Below are 21,361 nucleotides of genomic sequence, written 5' to 3'. Positions count from 1 at the left end.
GATATCACTTGTTGGTGCAGCGGAAACCGGCAAGAGGGGGGTGAATTGCTGAAAACAAAAAGTAACTATACCCTTCTCGTACTTTCAACTCAGTTAGTGCAATAGTTAACAAAATAATAAAACAGTAAAAGAAAGACACAGAAGAATTAACCTGGTTACAACCAAGGAGGTTGTTAATCCAGGGCAGTAGAAGCGCACTAAAAGAAACTCTCCTTTGCTGAAGGCGGAGAAGCCTTTTACACTTTCAAAAGCTCAGAACTATTGCTAGGAAACACTACAGATTGAATGCTTGAGTTGTTGTTGAATTCCTAGCTCCAGGGGCCTTTATATAGGCCCTGGAAATCTTATCCCGAGAGTCCAAGGCGCCTCCAACAGGGTTCAAGGCACCTCCAACTCGATCTGTGGATAAAACTTTATCCGCAGCGCAAACGGTCAAACTGGCCTGCTCAAGGCGCCTTCAAGCTACAGTAACTTCTGCTACAGTAACTTTCTGCTACAGTATTTTCCAGCTTCTTTTGACTCCTTTTCTTCTTCGCTTTGGCTTCCGAAGCTCCGTTCTTTTGGGTGATTGCGGCCAACCGGAATAGGGCTCACCCGAACCCAATTCCCGGCCTTCTCCTCGAGCAGCCTTCCGTCCCGGCTTAACGTCCCTCGAACGTCGCGCACGCTCTTCACGCCCACCGGAGTACTCTTCCGCAGCTCTCTCGTCTTTCGGACGCACCGAGCCCATCGGCTCCCTTCCCGTGTCGTCCTTCTCGCTAGTTGCGTCTTCCGCTCGACTTCCTGTGCTCCTAAGCTCCTGCACACTCAGACACAGGGATCAAACACAGCAGGACCTAACCAATTTGGTTGATCACATCAAAACTACCACGTGGTCCAACAGAAGGGACGCGGACTTCGGTTTTGTTCCGCGCGTGAGGAAGGGACGCGGACGTGACACTGAGGCGCGTTTCCTCGCTAGTGAAGCAGTGCTTCGTACCTTCTCAGAGTGAATAAAAGGGGACTTGCAGCACCTCTATTCTTCACTCAAGCCTTGAGCTTTCTCCCTTCTCTGTGCGATTCTTTCTGCTTTCTTCTCGTCTTTCTTGTCCTGAGGCTTGGTCTTACGGCGATCTGAGGTTGGGTCCAAGTGTCGCGTCCGTTTTGGAGTGCACCTACGGACGAGACGAGCGGTTGTCGGATCTTGGGGGAATTTTGCCGGAGAGCCTTTGCACCGTGAGACTGCAATAAATTCTCTAAGGACAGTCGGCGTGCCGACGCTTCAACCGGATAACTATATTTTAAACCCTACTCCTTTATTTATCTGTCCATTGCATGCTTATTTTTGTACAAAAATAATACTGCTTGTATTGCTTTATTATTTTACAACAGTTTAGTCATCTCAAGTTAGGACATTGGAATGAGAAGAAGCATATATATGATATCGCATACAAAGTTTCACTAACTTGGCCTAGGTCATGATGGAAGTTTAAGATAAGCTCCTTCCGACTCCTATCTTATAGAGGAGGATAAGAACCTCTATTAGATTCATGGAGAATTGGAAGAACTAGAGGAATTAATCATGAAAAAGAAAGAGGGTTTATTAAAGTGATATTAATAGACTCATGGTGATGATAATAGAATATTTTGCAAATAAGAAGAGGAAGGATAGAATATAGTGGAAACTTGAAAATAGAAAGTTATCTTATCCAGTCATAAGTAAAATCAAAAGTCAAAAGACATGAATGATTAGGATCATCGGTGTTCCATTCCCATAGAAATTAAGTCAATGATGACTATTTATAAGAAGAATAATCTACCACTTAAAACCACCATGTGAATTGCCAAATAAGAGTTATGTGTATGACGAAATCTTATAAATATAAGAAGAAATCTGACATTACTATTAGATCATCAATTTTTGCCAACGCCCACTCTATTATTTTTTTTTAATATACATCTCAAGTATCCAACTCTTACAATTTGATTAATCCCAATTTGATTAATCCTAAAATAACCGATCCGACTTTACATATAGCCAGCTAAATAAGTCAAGAAATAGTCATGATTGTCAATCCGATATCTTTAAGCTTATCATCCTATTGGAAGAAAATATCTTGCAATGCTAACTAGAATTAAACTTTAGATATCTAGTTAACCACTAGAATGTCTAACCGCTGCACCAAAGCTCCAGCCAAAGGCACACCCACTCTACTAAAATACTGCAAGAGTATTTTAAATAATTTTTGATAAAACTTTGATATTGACTGCTTATCTAGATTCAGCCAAATGACCTACCCAAATTATTATAGGAAAGATATAGGAAAAATAAGAAATAAGAGAAATAACACACACTTAGTCTCTCCTCCCCTAAGAAAGATAAATCAAACACTTCGGATCAAACTCATCCATTTCCAACGATAGCTACCCACCTTATCTAAACTGTATTCACCTCAAATGAACAATTTTTGTCCTCTATCAACCCTCAACCAACATAGCTAGTTAAGTGGCTCAAACCAGTTCAACACATTAAATCTAACTGGAGGAGCATTGGATGACTGAGAACACCCGTAGAGAGCATGTATGCCTGAGGACACTTGTTGTTCAGCTGTCGCCATTGCAAGCCTTGATGCTGAAATTTGTACCTTTTGTATTCTATACAATGATATCAATCGCCCAACAGCCAATTATGGCATACATTGTTTATACCTTCCACGGGAACTTGCAACCCCGAATGAGGTACATCAATCCATCTCTTCACAATCTTATTCTTTTAGTTTTTTCGTGTGCTGTTACATTACAATAATCCTCATTGGGAGGGACCAGATGCAACCCGTGTGGAACAAATCAAAGTCTTGCCGCATTCAGTATTGGGGCGGATAATGTATTTTTATTTCCTTGAATCTTGGACTTCTCTGGTTTGATGATGAAACCTGCTTAAATTAACCAAATCTGCATTGGGAAGACACAGGGCGACGTCAGCCGACTGACGTGCGTTGGTCCATTGGAACATATCAAAAGGAGGGAGGAGTGGGGATTAGTTTATCCTGTCAGATGATCACCCAGCTGGTGTTAATTATTTACATCCATGGTTCTTCACATGTCTTTCATAAGCCATTTGCAAATTAAGAGATTTTAGAGGCATTTTGTTCGCAACAAAATCTTCACGGATCAGAGTCGTTACTGGATACAGTGCGGATACAACGGAAGACGCATCCAAAGGCAGCTTCACGGCATTTATTGCTTCTTTTCAACGCTCACTCGAAGACACTTCTAACTATTAACTTGCTTCTTCATGAATACTGCTACCCTATATTTCCAGAGGGGAAAAAAAACTTCTTCCACTCCCTGCAGATTTTATTCTCTTTTAAAACCCTCACGTGCATAAATTTAGAGGTTTAGCAGAGCACGATGGGGCATGATGTTTCCTGAGGAAGCATTACCATTATTTCCCATGATGGCTTTCTAGCCGTACTCATCCAATAATCCAATAATATTCTTGCAGCAACTATTCTCCATCTGAGGAACTGTGGGACAAAACCTTATCTTCAGCCACAAGTTCCTGTGCGCAGAAAAGAAAGACGACCAATCTTAGCAGTGGCATGAAGAAGAAAAAGAATCCTGAGGGTATTCATTCGTCTTTATCTTACTGCTGTTTTATCCCAATCTGTCAAACTATGAAGTTCTAAGCATCTAACTGTCCCAAAGTGGAGACCATCCAGATTCTTTTTCTTCCTTATAACCACAAATCTGCAGAAACATTCAATTATTACTCTAGTTCATGGTAAAATAGCTTAGTCGAGAGAGAACCACCTCCTCAAAGATTAATTATAGAAAATCTCGATGTCACTCCAGCATAATAGATGATTTACAAATAACAACTATTCATCTTACCAAATCATTCAAAAGGAGCAAACGCATACTTATCCCTTTCAAAATAGTGAAATTATTTACCGTTGCAAATTTTGATATGGCATATATCTTTCTTAAAGTCTCTACCAACTTATCTAAAATTATTTATTTCATTTCAAAATATTAAATAAAATCTATCAAAATATTAGACAAAATATCAATAAATAATCTAATTAAAAAATACTTTACTTAGTTAAAGGTTAAGTTGCAATTTTATCAAATAAATTATTTTGTTATTATTTTAACAAAGAAAAACCTTCTAATGGCATTTATGCAAAGATTTCGGAGCATATTTGCTGGGAAATTTTTTAAAATAGGCATAAATAGTAAAGTTATTACAAAAATAGGTAAAATTAAAACTTTTTACCAATCTAGGTGAGATGAATTCATATCCGGGATTTAAATCCCGTACTTATTATTTTTATTTATTTCCTTATATTCCGGAATTTAAATCCTGTATTAATTACCGGGATTTAAATCCCGGTACTTTTTTTTAAATTTTTTTTACAAATTGTTTCATTTTTCATTTGCTTAAGTTTTATTTAAAAAAAAATAATTATAATTATTGATTTTGTATTGAGCCGCATGTGCTATGGTCCCATTAAAGTTTCCGCTAAAGTTTTCTCGACGCGGCTCCATGCAAAACGTAATCAAATGGAATCTTAATCAATTTGCAGCGGAAATTTCGTGACATACAACGAGCAGAAATCACGCTGACATACAGACATGTCACACGAATCCTGCTGATCAGCAACAGTCATTAATTAACATGCACAGCGCATCATGCTGATATTTAATGGGCAGGAATCCCGCTGACATGTCGGATTGATTAATTGAGCAACAGTCATTAATTAACATGCGCAGCGCATCATTCTCTATATAAATGTGTAATGAATTAATTGTGAGAAGCGAGGCTCTGAAGGGAAAGCTTTCAAAGCAATTGAGGCTGCGAACGAGCTAGGAAGAGAAAAATTGTGATAAAACAGGTATTTTTTTTTTATCTCAAGAGCATTTCTACAAGTAGATTAAAGATTTATTTATCTTCCGATATCGGTTGCTTAAATTTCAAATAAATGAATTAAACAATTCAAATATATATCATCAAGTTTCTTCCAAGTTAGTTTTATTTTTTTAAAAAATAAGTAATTATAATTATTGATTTTGTGACAGCTTGAAAACTTGTTAATTACATGAAATAATATATAAAAATTAGAATTGTACTGAGCTATAACTTTGGATAAAATCCTTGTCTTAATCTGTATAATTTGATAAGTGTTGACGAAAAAAAAATATAGAGCACTCAGTTTAACTTTTAATTTTTCCCTCGTTTAAATCTTGTTAGATAAATATCAATATTAAGTCATATATAATATCAATTATATACCTTTTTAAAAATAATGATACAATATATATATAATTTAATTATTTATTCACAGATAAAAATAATTTAAAGACATAAAAAATGATAAATACACTCGCTTATATGGTAGAATTATCCTAAAGATTTGTCTACTATCTATCTTTTTTTGAGTTCATAAAAAAAAATACTTTAATATTTTAATATAATCCTAAATAACACGAGTAATTAATTTTCAAAATTATTTTAATTAATTAAATAATTTAATCAATTTAAATCATTTAATTTTATTATTATTAAATCATTTACAATTTACACTCTTAATTATTTGACAACTTAAATTCACATTTTAATTATTTTTCTAATTACCAATGAATTAACATTATGCTCAATCAATCAAAACTTTTATTCGGCCTTTTGAATTACAATATTTAATTAATTAATCTGTACCCTTTTCTTTCTTTTTCTTTAAAACCAGCAGATATTAATTCGTCTCTGAAATAATATGATGAGTCTATTTTTTCTTATTGTAATTAAAAAAATCACTCTGCATTATTCCTCTGACATGATTACAAACTAAATATTCAACTTACTTTTGCCATTTGAAAGTAGAATTAACAATAATTTTAAAAAAATTAATTAGTAAGTAAATTTTTTAATTTTATTATTATGCAGCTAGTAAGTGAAATGAATTTATTAGTATTTAATATTAAATAAGAAAATTTTAGTATGTAATTTTAAACTTGAGATTTTCCATGAAAGATTTTTTAAGTTAGTAATATTAAATATTATATTTGAGGTATGTGAAAATATATAGTGTTTGTATCTTATGTAGTTTTTATATTAGATTTGTATTATAACTCGTTAGCAATTTAGTTGTATAGGTTTTTGCTTTTTTTTTAAGTATTATTAAGCATAATGTAATTAGTACATTTAGTTTATTATTAAATAAAATTTTGATGTGTTTAAAATAACCTTATCTTGATAATAAATTTAAATTTTAAACTAATGAAAAATATTAATTTAAGAGATGTGAAAATAAAAAATAATTTATTTCATTAGTTTAATTAAAAAAACGTGTTATGATATTTTGTTTGTTGAGAATTTCTTTATGTTTACAAATTATAGTTTATTTAAAATTTGGTGTACCATTACTTATTTATTGTAGAATGACTTCAAGAATAAAAGTCCTTGTTAGCTATGGAGGTAGGATCGTTGAGTGTGAGCACGATGCAAATTATGAAGGAGGGTCGCATCGAGTAGTGTTTTTGCAAGAGAGCTTTGAGTATAGTGACCTTGTTGAGTCCATAAGCCAGAAATTGGAGCTCCGATCAGATGATATTATATCTGATATAATATATAGATTGTCTTGTATGTCAAATGGAGTCATCCATTATTATTGTATGGAAGTCAAAGATGGTGATGATATACGTGTCCTTGTTGATAGTATTGCTATTGTTGAAAGTACAAGTTATCCTCAGCTATATGTGAAAACTAGAAAATATCGAGTTCAGGGTAGGAGAAGTGTATGTACTCAGGAGGCAGAGCTGGGTGGTAGACGAAGTTTTTGTGATCGTAGTTTGGGTCTTTTGCATGAACCTGTTATGCAAAGTGGTAGGCATAGTGTATATGCTCCTACTTCAGAGCTAATTGGTGATCCTTTTATACTGCCTAGTCGTCACTGTATGTGCTCCAAGTTCTCAACCGTTTGGTGATTCAACTCTACAATGTGATCGACGAAGTGTGTATGTTCCGAATCAGGCATTGTCTGAAGCTCCATTCGAACCAAGTCTCGGCGCAAGTATTTATGATGAGGCTGGTCCATCACATGAAGTTATGGAGTCTTTTCGTGTATTGAGCCATTCAGATGTCCCACTACCTGAGAGTATTGGCATACCAATAGCAACAAATGATTGTCAGTCCAACCCTTCAGAAGAGGAAGATAGTGATGGGCTACTTGGTCAAGACGATTGTGAGGAAGAGGCAATGATCGAAGTTCCTGAAGCATTTCAGTTTACTGTAGGAGACAACTACCCTGTTTCAGCAGATTGGATCGGATCAGTGGGTAACACAGTTGGAATGGTAGTTGGTACAGAATTTGATACAACATTGGAGTTTCAAGAGAAGGAAGATGTAATTAATGCAGTTAAACAGTATTCTTTGAATTGCAGTCGAGAATATGAAATTGCTGAGTCAAGTTCGCGTGTTTGGTCAGTCGTATGTAGGAACACTAAATATGGGTGTAGTTGGCAGTTACGTGCAGCAAGGCTAAAGAAACTTGGTGGAGGATGGGGCATAACACGATATAAAGGTCCACACACATGTGTTGCGAGGGCTATATCGCTTGATCACAGACAATTGGACTCAAACTTTATATGCAACTGCATATTGGAAGGGGTGAAGAAAGATCCATCCAAGTCAGTTGGAAGTATTATCGTTGAAATTCACAATTGGTTGTATTTCAAACCCTCCTATAGGAAAGCATGGGAGGCTAAACAGAAGGCTATTGCCAGAATTTGGGGTGATTGGGATGAATCATACCAATGTCTACCACATTTCTTTGCAGCTTTGCAACAGACAAATCCTGGAAGTGTAGTATGGTGGGCATTCGATGATCACACTCATGTCAGGCATCGTGCAGTTGAATTCAACAAAAAAAATTTGCGTTGGCTATTTTGGTCATTCAAACGAGTTATTGACAGTATCGAGTTCACAAAGTCAGTGATCCAAATTGATGGAACTTTCCTTTATGGTAAGTATAAACATTCACTCCTAATTGCAACAACCATTGATGGAGATAACTCTGTGATTCCACTGGCTTATGCGCTGGTAGAGTCCGAGAATGTGGACAATTGGGGATGGTTCATGGCGCTCCTTCGAACGCATGTAGTAAGGTGTGATGGTATATGTGTCATTTCCGATAGACATATTGGAATTATGCAGACAATGAATAACCAATATCTCGGTTGGGATGAAACTCATGCAAAACATCGCTATTGCCTCCGTCATGTGGCCAGCAATTTTAACACACGCTTCAAAAATGTTGGACTCAAGAATTTACTCATAAATGCTGGTACGGTTACAAAACTTCGCAATGCTATTAATACTTATGCATACATGTTTTATATACAACATCTAACCGATGTCACATTATAGGGAGGACGTGTCAAGTAAGAAAATGTGAACGAGTTTTGGAGCGGGTAAAAGAGAGGAATGATGAGGCATGGAACTGGATTTCATCGCTCCCAATAGAAAAATGGTCAATGTCCCATGATGGGGGTCACAGATATGGGCATGCGAATACAAATGTAGCTGAATGTGTCAATTCAGTTTTGAAAGATACACGTCGTTCACCTGTTGCTGCCCTTATCGAGCACACATTTTATAACATGGTCAAGTACTTTGATAACAGAAGAAATGTGTACTCTGATCAGATGGCCAATGACAAAGTGTACACTTCGCAGTGCCTCAAATTACTTGATAGACGTTTGAAAGTTGCGTACACCCATCAGGTAATCTCTTTCAATCGTGAAGATGGAGTTTTTGAAGTGAAGATTGGGCACTCCCGTGAAATGCGAAAAGGAGGTAATAAGCAAATGGTACATCTTCGCCTTCAACATTGTAGTTGTGGAAAATTTCAGGGGACGAAGATACCTTGTTCGCATACAATAGCAGCATGTATGGCAACTGGAAGAGATTGTTTTATCTATATAGATGTTGTGTATTTATTGTCAACTGCGATCAAATGCTATAAAAGTAGTTTTCATCCCTTGGGTAATGACGCCCATTGGCCAATTATGGAAGGTGATGATGGTCGATGCCTAATACCTGACCCAGACACGAAGAGAAAAAAGGGTAAGCCAGCGGGAAGAAGGAGAAATGAGATGGACGTTGGACCATCCACAAGCGGAGTGCAACATTGTCGACGGTGTGGGCAACCTGGACATAATAGAAAAACTTGTCCACATGTTTAATTCTTTTTGTTCGTGTGTAACTTCAAATATTTTATAACTTTGTAAGACATGTGTTTTTTAATTAACTTTGTAAGACATTATTAATATTATGTATGGCGTACTTATATTAACAAAGATTATGTGTATAAGTATGATATAATATCTGATATACATATATTCATTTGTATCTGTGTATAGATATGGACCGCAGGCATGGACGTGCCGATTACCTTAGACATCTAGGTCCAGTTGATGGCGAGTTATTACATCTGCAGACGTCGCATAGATCCGAAACAATATGGGATAATGTGGTAATAAAATAAATAGTGTCGTTAATTTCTTTGTCATTGTATTTGTGCACATATGTTATGGTTATGATAAAATTAATTTGTTGTACAATGTTTCTTCAGGTTAGAGCAAGTCGCGGTGAGTCATATGACGCCAGTTACCTTGAACCTTTGGTTGTGAAGCGAACCAGTCTACATCAAAATGAGTATAATATTCAAAATGATCGTTTTATTTATTGGATGAGCGTAGCAGGATTCTTAGGGGTTTTCCAGGTTGGATATCGCCGTATTGATGGAGCACTTATTATTGCTCTTCTTGAGAGATGGAGGCCGGAAACACATTCATTTCACATGACCGAAGGAGAGATGACATAACTTTGCAAGATGTCGCAGTTCTGTTGGGTCTACCTATTCATGGGTCAGCGATATCTGGTAGAGCGAATGTTGACATATATGACTATTGTTTAAGGTTCCTTGATCAAGTTCTACAACCCTCTAATATGAAGCTGGGACGTCTTTCAATTAGCTGGCTGGCTAAAACCTTCGATCTAACGAAACTTCCCACCAATGCAACCGACGAAACTATACAGTGTTATGTTCGTGCTACTATATTGCGAATGATAGGTGGTGATCTGATGGGCTCTAAAATAGAGGGTTATGTGCACGGCATGTTCTTTCAATTTGTTGAGGATTTACATCGCATGCAAGAGTATAGTTGGGGTAGCGCATGCCTTGCATACTTATACCGCAATTTGTGTAATGTCGTTGACCCATATATTAGTCAGATATCGGGTCCCTTATTGCTTCTGCAGCTATGGGCATGGGAGCGATTCACTCAATGTCGTCCTATTATTAGGGGTGGGATAGAACACACACCCATGCTTCCGCTCGGGACTAGGTGCAATAGTTATTTGTTCATATTATTTCATATTAAAGTATTATATACTCATTCACTTGATAAAATTATGATTTCAGGTGGGCAGGTAAGAAAGAAGTGCGACAATCACTGCGATTCACTTTGCAAGGATGGAGATATGAATTCGACGTTCAAACACACCACCAAGTAAGATCTTTGTTATTTTAACTTTTGTCGTTTACAATGTTAGCTATATTAATGTAAAGACTAATTGTTATGACATTATGTAGATCTCTTGGGAGCCATATGCTCAATTTATTCACCAGTTAGATCCGATTTGTCTATCCGGGCAGGACTATTCACCAGTTAGATCCGATTTGTCTATCCGGGCAGGACATTTGGATGGCTCGAGTACCCTTGATATGCTTCAATGTCGTCGAATGGTATTATCCAGATAGGGTACGACGGCAATTCGGCTGGCTCCAGTTTATCCCTTTTCCTCCTTTTCGTCATTGTGGTTATCATTCAACCAGTCAAAAGGGAAAGTATGACGTTGATTGGAGAGTTGAATGGGCAAAAGAGATTAACATTTGGAATAACCGCCAACAATTTGTGGTTCACAGTAATACCAGTTTATTGACCCAACACTATCATAGTCAATATGGAGACTGGTACAGGCGAGTAACGCGAAGATTTATGACAATCGAGGGGGCCACTCATGTAGGAAGTATAAGATATCACCAAATTCTCTAATTGTTTCATAAATTAATATTCAATTGCACTTTAACAACCATTATATTTATTTTTTTCTTCTTCTGCTTGATTGATACTCACGAGAGAGCATGAATCTCATCATGCTCAGATAATGCTCCGATCGGACGACAGCATAACCGGATGGCTGGAGCTATTCTTGGAGCTTTTGGAGAGCAGCGAAGATACATGGACTACCCAAGTGAATATATCATTCAGGATGATATGCATATTCCTGATTATGGGTTCACTCCTACCGCTAATGCACCATCAGGTAGAGGTCCGAGAACTCGTCAACCAAGGCAAAGGTATGTCGATCCTCCTCGTATGAGTTGTGATACTATTTATGAACCGCTAGTCTGGAGAGATCTATCAATGCAAGCTGGCTCATCTTCATTCACACAAGCCCGAACAAGTTTTGGTGGTTATCCCACATCAGGTGGGTTTGGCCACTACTCCGATCCCCAATCATCTTCAGAGTCATTTCCGGGTCCATCATCGTTGCCAACCGATAGAGATTTTGGCCACCCGACCACTTTAGAATTTTCAATGTTTGAATCAGGCTCTCATTTTCAGGGTAGTTTGGAACCTGATTATTTTACTCCTATAAATATTTTTGCTCCAGTTCAAATGGAGCGCATGTCCACAATGTCTAACCTCCAATCAGTAGATATATCTAGTATGCGTTCCCATTTATCTGAAGCTAATGATGATGATCCACAAGAGGGCAATCGTGGGGATGACGAAGAGGCTGGAAATGATGCACATAACGACGCTATAATCCAACAATCACATGAGCGGAATACGGGTGGTAGAATTCCTTTTCTCAGACGATTCCTTCCACACCGAAATCGTCGACGTCCGAGATGTGGTACCGATTGAATATAATTTGTAGCATATTTGATAAATGTTTTTATATTTAGACGTGACAATCTTTCTACCAATAATATAAATGTCGATTTTCCTTATATTTAGATGTGATAATATTAATATATTTGCTAAATCTCATAATATCTTTTATTTTCAGTTTATTGAAATTATTTTCTAAAATAACTTATAATATATTTAATAAATATAAATATAATTTATTATTATTATTTAAACATATGTTAATAAAATAAATTAGCTTTGTAAAAGAAATTATAAAAAATTATTACGAATTTGAAATTATTTTTAAAAAAATAAAACTTAAGCAAATGAAAAATGAAAAATGAAACAATTTGTAAAAAAAAATTAAAAAAAAAAGTACCGGGATTTAAATCCCGGTAATTAATACATATCCGAGATTTAAATCCCGGAATATAAGGGAATAAATAAAAAATAATAAGTACCGGGATTTAAATCCCGGATATGAATTCATCTCACCTAGATTGGTAAAAAGTTTTAATTTTACCTATTTTTGTAATAACTTTACTATTTATGCCTATTTTAAAAAATTTCCCATATTTGCTAGCCTATATTGCAAAAGCATTTCATTTCAGGTTTGGACAATCAGACCTAGCATATTACCTTGCTCCCTGGTAGAGGGTCATTGCTCCTAGCAAAATTCCCAGAAGAAATATCTTTGAGAACCATTTTAGCATGCACCTAGTGTGGGGAACTGCATTTCTCAGACTTGGTGCACTGATTTTTCTCTTTTTCTGGCCACAGCTACAAGTCTAACCATGTGATATGTTGAGATAACCATGATCAAGGAGCAGGAAGCTACCATCAAAAGTTGCTAGCCTTATTCAAGAACAGAGTTAGGAAGAGAAGGATCAATCTAGACCTGAACAAAAGAAGGAGATTTAGAATTAACTCAAAGTTGCCATTTGATTTGACTAGATAAGTGAAATTACATGACAGTAGTTTGCAATTATAAATGGGGATGATAGAGGATCAGCTACAGGAGGAAGGTTTTGTTGCTGAAACTTGTTGATCTGATCTGATCTGAGAAGGTAAGTAATCAAATAGAACAATCATAGAGTTGTTTAATAGTGTCCAAGTAACATTTGGATGGAATCCAACTTAGCATAACATCATCAATGTGATAAAGTAACTGCTTCAACCATAATATTTATTTAGCACAAAGAACAATATTTTTCTTATTTGACTGTAATGAAATCAAATGACCAAATATTTAAAAGTAAAAAACGATATGTTGAGTTAAAAAACCAAAGTAGCACTAGTGTTTTATGCTTTTCAGAATATCCACACGATTGTTCTAAATACTAACATTACTATTACTAAGTGAACAAACTGGGTACCTACAAATACATGTGTATGTAATAGACCCATAAACAAATGGATTAATTATCCTTGATGTGAAGATTCTTCATGATACTCTCTAAAATCTATGTTTAATAGAAGAAACTCCTATACCACTTGCAAAAACCAGGACAATAAATTCATGCATGTCACTGACAAAATAATCATCTACCTTAAGATTTCTAAATGTGCATAAGTTGTACTCCAGATTTACTCGGTAGGAGAACCAAGGGGAAGGCTATCTACCTCCAAGATTAGTCGGGCGAAGCCCAAACACCTAGATTATATATAAAAAAAATTAGGTATTAACTTTATCAAATTATATCTAGTTCATATGAATTGGTTGAGGAATTTAACAAATACCAATAAAATATTACTTTGAACTCCTGATCAGAATTAGATGGCTCAAGCAGCAATCAGAAATTCACAAAAATATTAATGCACATTTGTCAGACTTTACCTGTAGTTGACTTCACAGTTGTACAAAATTGAAATATTATGATATAATTACCCTCCCCCATCCCATTTCTAAAAAATGCATAAACATTTTTATCGAGTCATCTTATATTGGTTTAATTGGATTCCATAAAACAGATTGATTAAATCTGTGGGAACACCCGAGTGATGTTTCAATCTCCCTTATTATTTCATCTTTGAAAACTGAAGCTCTGGGTGAAGAAGTGATGGAATTGAGGTAAATCATGAAAAAGAAACACTACTGAATGGGAAAATAAAAACATATCATTTTATATTGGCTGTGGATCATATGTACCATATGCAATTATGAAATTCATAGGAGATCCGAGAGTAGTTAAGGTTTTAGTATAAGAATCCATGCAATGAAATACTAAATATTAACTGATTTACTCAAAGTTGATGCTATTTACACTCCAACAAATTAAGATGCAATTATCTCTGGCGGTTCCAATTTCCATTCAAAAATTAAAAAAAAAAACTACAGACTCAAAGACAACATTGGGGAATAAGGTGGCTTACTAAAATTTTCAAATTTAATTATAAGTACCATAAAAATATGTACCATAGTGATAGTGCTTTAGAAACAAAATGAAGCAATTGCTTCTTTAGTAAAATTATCTTATTAATAAATATTTGTAATAAAATCCAAATAGTATTATTTTTTAATAACAAATTGATTGAGATGTGAGACAATTCTAAGGCATACAAAGTGGTAGAATCAGATGTCCCAGTCATAGCAACTTAGAGACATTGATTTGGGGATACAATCAATACATGCTATATTTCTATTATAAGATAGACTGTCATATCACGCCAATAGATAGAATGTAGACAACTATGCATGTGAAATATTTGAGACCAACCAACTAGACATGTCTCACAATGAAATATCATTTGAAATGTTGCCTAATATTTTAATTTGCTTATTCAAGGTGGGTGCAAAAAGTCCTTAAACGTAAAATTAGCATGTGATAAGAATGTCAACTTATTTTAACACAGTTGTATATTGAACCCTTAAAAGTGTTATATGTATACTTATGGTTAGATATGTTGCTAGCCTTAGGAATGTGAGTGATTGGTATAAAACTTATCACTCATGGTAAACAGGAGAATATATCATACAAACAATTCAATTGGTGACCCTTTTAAATGTTTGATCATTTATGTCATGGGCGGAGCTAGCACAGGCCCATTGTGGGCAGCTGCCCACTGAGCCAGGACCCACTTAAAAAATATTATTAACACAACCTAGGAAAAAAAATAGATGATACAGATGACACAAAAAAAGAAGAAGCGCTTGTTCATTTTGTCTTGTTACAATAATATTTGATGCATGTTAATAACATTTTTTGCAATCCCAAATTCTTTATAAAATTTCATTGCATTTCAAATACATTATTGAACAAAAACATTAATTTTTTACATTTTTTTTGTTGCTGGACCTAGGCACCGAAATCACCCTTAATTTTATGATTCTCTCATCTAGTATTTGCTTTTTCCTAACTAAACAGCATAACAAGCATATGCAGTATACCGAAAGCAAGATACATATTGATACACTTCTTTTCTTGTTGTGTTTTCCATACAAGTATAAGAAAAAAATTAGGCAGATGATGCCAAAAAAAAAAATTAGGCAGATGATGCAAAAAAAATTTAGCAAGATACACGACAACATGACTTGTAAAGCGGAGAGCTTTAGTTGCTTCACTACTGTTGGGCTGCTGTCGGAACTGGACGAGGCACCCTCCGCAATATGTCCGTCAACGGTAGCTGCAATTGCCTACACTAAACCAATATCCTAGCTCCGCCCCTGATTTATGTATACTACCATTATCTCTAGGAGTCTACAATCTATGCACAAGGCTCAACCTATCGACAAAAAAAAACATGTAATTTGAGAGAGAAAATTGAAGAATCAAGAGTTAATTATGTTCATAACTTTTAGATAATTAAGTGTTAGTTACTTTAACTAATTTTAGTAGAGAATTTAATTGGAATAAATAAAAATTAATTTATTTAATTAAATTTGGCACTTAATTAGCATTAATTTGTACGATTAAATAAAATTTTTGGCACAATTGTAACTACCATTGTCTTTGCTGCGCTAGTGAAGTTTCATCTGTTGTGGCAACCACCACACTTATGTAGACCCATATCTATATGCCAAAGCTCTAAAATACATTTTTCAGAGGCAAGCAATTGGCGCACTTAATATGGTACGTGCAGAATGCAAGGGGGCCCATTATTAAAAAATTATTTAAATATTTATATTAATAAAATTGATTAACATAAACCTGACAAAGTATATTAATATTATACACTTAGAAAACTAAACACTTATTTCCTAATGGAAAAACCACAAAGAAATACAATTAGGGGAAAAATTCCTCAAGTGCCTTTTCCCTTGATTTCATCTCAAGAAAGAGTTGGGAATTTATTCCACATGAGTCATTTTTTTGCCCAAATTAGGTAAAACCTCTACTTCAACACAATGTCAAGTAAATATTGTAAAAAAAAATCAAAATTATTTTTGAAAAATCCATCTATTATTTATGTTTATTATGTTTTGACAAATCAAGAAATTTTTAACCTTCCCTACTCTCTCCTCCCCTCAACAACTCCCCAAAGAAACCCAAAAAAAGGGAAATATTTTCCTATCCTTTCCCAATTGAATTTCTTTTATCTACCTCACTTCTCTCCCTAGTCATTTCTCTCCCTCATAGAAAACATGGAGTTACTATTACAATATAGAATAAGTATATATGTTAGTTACACGAAAATAAAATGTTTATTCCTTCCAAAACAAATATGTAACACTTACAAATGCTATTCATCAAACTCTTATTCAGTATTTCACAATCATTAAAAAAAAATCTTCTTTGGTGGAGAAAAATCATCACCAAAGCCCTAATTAAATTCCTATCTATTAAATGGACCAAACCAATTTTTTCCCCCTTCTCACTACATAGATATCCTAAACAAGCACCCACCTAGCATGCATAAGTACCTAGTTAGCCACCTAGGCAAATCACCTAAAGAAACATAATGCAATCCCTTGTTGAAAAGGGCAATGTGGCTGCATAGGCTAGTTTTTAAAACACTAGCATATGTAATGATTCACCATATTATATATGCAGCATATGAATATGTTTGTACAGTTAGATGTTGTCTTAATTTCCAATCAAGTTTCTTATCAAGCTAGAATATAATCATTATGGGTGGTAACTATTGTCCTCACCAGATGCCCAATTAGCTAGAGGGTGGTAGACTTGCTATAATGGGCAAAGGATCAATTCCCGGTGGGCACATGCCCTTGGGGAAAAAACCCCTTCCCCACTAGCCAACTTAGCGGTCGGTTATAAGTTGATCCCGTGATTTACCTCCCTTCACATAACTTGGGGGCGGGCTATGAGGGACGCCTAGGGTGAGCGTAATCACCTTTTGCTATAATTATGGGTGGTAACTATAAATGATCAACCAATATGAATGTAAATAATATTTTACCAAAACACTTATAATGAGTGCATATGCACACAATTATGCATACTGATCATATGTATGAACAAATCTTTCCTGAATGCTGTTTTAGAAACTTGAGATAAATATAATCCAAATGAGATTTGTATGCTAGTGAAAAAAGAGTGAAATATAAATAAGCAGATTGTAAATAGGAAGAATTGACATTACCCATGTGAATATATCCATAGAAAATGGCTCATACAGCAAATTCTATATATTACAATAGCTTGGTAAAAGGAAAATGAAAAGTAGTAACAAGTACATTGCACGTACAAAGTAACTAAGATTTAACATACCTAGGTTGTTGCCTTTTGTAGCTCTGAAAAAATGCTTGCTTTCTTCTTTTTGCCAAAACTGTTGAGATCACAAAATACAGAAGTGATTACAGAATTCTCAGACAAACATATCATAGTGTAAGGGCTTATGTGTAATAGCCTTTCATACATGTAACATATACGTGAGGACTTCAAAGTTTGATGAATGAATAACACTTTCACACACTCCAGCAGACAAGTGATAGTATGAGAAATATCAGGACAAGATGAAGTAATGTGTATGTAAGTGTCCTGTCATTGTGCACATGCAATAATATACCAAATAAATATACTTATAGATGTCAACAAATTAATCAAAATTAACAATATACATGATATCTGCATCTCTTAGTCCAAAACAATGGAAATTTTAATTCTCTTAAAAGTTAAAACCGTTGCTTCCTATTCCTGGATGTGGGCATCAGGATTTCAGACAATACCACAGGGATCATATTCCATAATTCACTTTAAGCAGTCATCCATTATTAATCTTAAGTGAAAAATTACCTCTTTATGGATCAAAAGTGCATGTACATGAACTAAAAACACAAGGAGAGGCATAAAGTCCATGATGCACAAATTGAAAGAATTGGTTCTATTGCTAAGATATAAGACAAAATTGCTAAATATATTAGCATTTGGTAAATCCACATAGTATAGAAAAATAACTGAAGACAAACTGCTAAAAATATTAGCATTTGATAAATCCACATAGTATAAAAAGATAACTAAAAACAATTTTAGTAAACAAAGCAAGAAAGTTGGTGACATAAGATTTTTGAAACAAAGAAGAATATGCTAAAACATACATTCCTGGGACTCAAATACAAAATGCAAGTATATATCATGAATGTGGATTAATCAAAGCGTTTGATGTGGCTATTTCTAAAAATTTCACGTGTGATTGATGGGGGTGCCAAATGTCTACTAAAAGTATGTCCAACACAACTATAGTCGTTAAGTGATAAGGCTAAAACATCAATTTGAACTTGACTATTAGCATTTGGAAAACAAAGCACCCATGTAATACCCTATCTCGAAATCCAAAATCTTTTATTTTTCAGTTTTTCTTCTAGAAAAAAGGAGTGGAAAAAACAGTTTGCATTAAAAGTAACTCTCAAGTTGATTTTGAATTTTTGAAAGTTTTCTTCAAAATCTCTAATTTTAAACTATCATTGACACAAATAGGATAGGAGAGATTTACCATGTCAGTGAGTAATCGATGTTGGTAATTTACCAAAAAGGTACATTTGACCATGCTGTCTAACACAGGATGAGATTATAGACCAGACATGGAAGTATCTTCACCTTCTAGTACCAAAAAAATGATCAACCTGTGAACATAATACCCACTCTTATTGCTTCTACATTAAAATCAAGGACACATATTACAAGAATCTACTAAAATGATTGTTGTGAAAATGATTTCTGCTGCATAATTCAATTTTTGAAGAGTAATATAGAGATTCAAATGTTCTTTAAAAATTAGATAACTAAATACAGAACAAAGGACAACAAATTGCATATACAGAAATCATTCCATACTTTAGCACCTATGGAGCTCAAAGGACTCAAGCCATTCTGGCAACTCTGTGCTTTACTGACCTGAATTGGAAATTTAAATCTTATTGTCAAGAATAATAATCCCACATCATTTAAAGAAAAAAAAAATTCAAAACTGAGTAAGTTAGAACAGCTACTCTCTTACTGCATAAATAACTTCACAACTGATAATCCAGCAAAGAATCACACATGCAAGATGAAGACTTTTTAGTTCGAGGGGAAAGTACTGTAGCACAGTAAATGGCTAGAATGACATAATTTGCAAAGATGTTAGGTCACATCCTTTGGAAGCCAGAGATTACTTCCTTTAAGAAACTCCTCGTTTGCGTTCAAAAAATTCTCCACTTTAGCGTGCCCCTTCTCGGCTGCCTGGTCGCATATGCAGAATGAAAAATGTGAAAGCACATAAATACTGCACCTACCAATCCGTAATGAAAGCAACAGAACGGGGAGGCAATTGTGTGACAAGTCTGGTAATTAATCACACTAAGCATCTTTTTTTTCTCCTTCTCGTCTCCCCTTTCTTAAGTAGCTGTATCCTCTTATGCAAGATTTTCTGCAACAAGCTTCTTATGAACTGAAAATATTGGACTATAAGACGATGAAAGCTAGATCTAAGAAAATAACAATCTTCCAGATATTCGCATTCAAGCACCATTAACAACACTTACAAGGGAATCATCCCAGAGGCGCCTCTTCATAATCTTAGAAACAGCGATCCAAATCCCTCAACCCTCGACAAACCGGGAGATGCCATGCTTCACTCCATCCCCGTCCTCCTCATCATAGACTTCGCAACTGTCGCTCCCGTTATCCCCGACGCCCAAACCGTCCTTCTGTTCTTCCTTATCCTGCTCCGCGTCGCTCGAAGGCTCCTCCAGAACTTCCTCGTCGACTTCGTCGTCCTAGTCAGAGTGATACTCCAGGGCCCGCTCCCAAACGAGCTTCTTCATTTTCCTGCTAGGTTTCCAGGGTCGGCCCCGGCCATGGGCGATGCCTTCTGCTTGAGCCTCTTGCTAGGGTTCTTCCCCTCGTAACATTGTTGCTCTTTGAGTTTCTCTCTCTCAAGTAGCCGTCGGAGGGGGAGCAGAAGAGTCGAGGAGTCGGAGCTGGAGTCGCTGAAGAAAGGAAAGAGGTGGAAAACAGTTAGCAGGGTTCAAATTATAAAAATTAATAATTTTCTGAAAACCTTTTTTATTAGAAAATAAAACTTAAAAGTAAACTGCATTGTTTGTAAAATAAACTTAAATTGTTATATAATTATTTCATACTCAATCGCAACTGCATTGTTTGGAAATTGGGCAGATCCTTGGATCGTTTTTTGAGATTCAGGAATGGTCTTTTAGCATGAATTGATAAAATAAATGATCCTCATTCATAAAATAGATGAGGACTATTCATCCCTATTAATCCACATCAAGGGATCATCCCTTGGACCACAAAAAGTAATCCAGAGAATCCGAGCTGATTTGGAAAAGCTTCAGCGTCTAAATTTTTACCTTTTTTCTTAAGAAATGATATTTTTAATGAAAAATTTCAAGGAAAATTCTTAAGGATAGACACATAAATGATGGGACTCACAAAAAATGAAATAATGAATCTCATCATTTATGTATCTATCTTTAAAAAATTTTCTTACGATTTTTCCTTGAGTGTATCAAAAACTGTTTGTTTTTTATGTTTTCAAATTCACAAATTAACACAACTAAAACAAGAGTGGTATTTTATTAAAACGAAACGAAAATTAAGAGAGTGTTTCATTGAACTGCAAAAATTAACTAAAAACGGCAATTTAAAAAGGGAATTTTCAAAAAACAGTGTATTTAACTTTTAGATTTTTTTTAAAAATATTCATTTTATCCGTCCTGTTAATAGGTCATTGTGGTAATATCTAGTGCCCTAGGATTATAGTATTATGGTAGAATATTCACGGTTCGATCCTAATTATAATATATTTATAGGAATTTTTTCTCTAAATAAAAGATGTAACTAAAGAATATTTACTTCTGGACTGATCGTTATGTGTTTTTTTCGATTTATCCTGATGATCAATAAAAAAATATTCATAAGATCGGACTGATTACTCCTAAGATAATAAATAAAATTAATTGAAATTATTATTATGGTAATATATAGTACTAAATTTT

At 34.9% G+C, this 21,361-nt stretch overlaps 1 long non-coding RNA gene across 4 annotated transcripts; it reads right to left on the bottom strand.

Moving 5' to 3' along the window:
- Positions 1 to 2,282: 2,282 nt before the first annotated feature.
- Positions 2,283 to 20,352, bottom strand: LOC122046975. Of its 4 annotated transcripts, none has more exons than XR_006130445.1 (9): positions 19,886 to 20,352; positions 19,360 to 19,791; positions 19,197 to 19,256; positions 18,856 to 18,985; positions 17,634 to 17,691; positions 12,933 to 13,618; positions 12,604 to 12,862; positions 3,630 to 3,729; positions 2,283 to 3,541 (listed from the first exon to the last, which is right to left on the bottom strand). It is a non-coding gene; the product is annotated as an uncharacterized LOC122046975 (long non-coding RNA). The 4 variants fall into 4 exon arrangements; XR_006130442.1 differs by having other exon boundaries at positions 19,360 to 19,770; XR_006130444.1 differs by having other exon boundaries at positions 13,514 to 13,618; positions 19,360 to 19,770.
- Positions 20,353 to 21,361: the final 1,009 nt, after the last annotated feature.

Source organism: Zingiber officinale, chromosome 2B, assembly GCF_018446385.1.
Source record: "Zingiber officinale cultivar Zhangliang chromosome 2B, Zo_v1.1, whole genome shotgun sequence".
NCBI classification, from domain to species: Eukaryota; Viridiplantae; Streptophyta; class Magnoliopsida; order Zingiberales; family Zingiberaceae; genus Zingiber; species Zingiber officinale.
The sequence above is the reverse complement of the archived record's forward strand: the minus strand, read 5'-3'. Positions and strand labels throughout refer to the sequence as shown.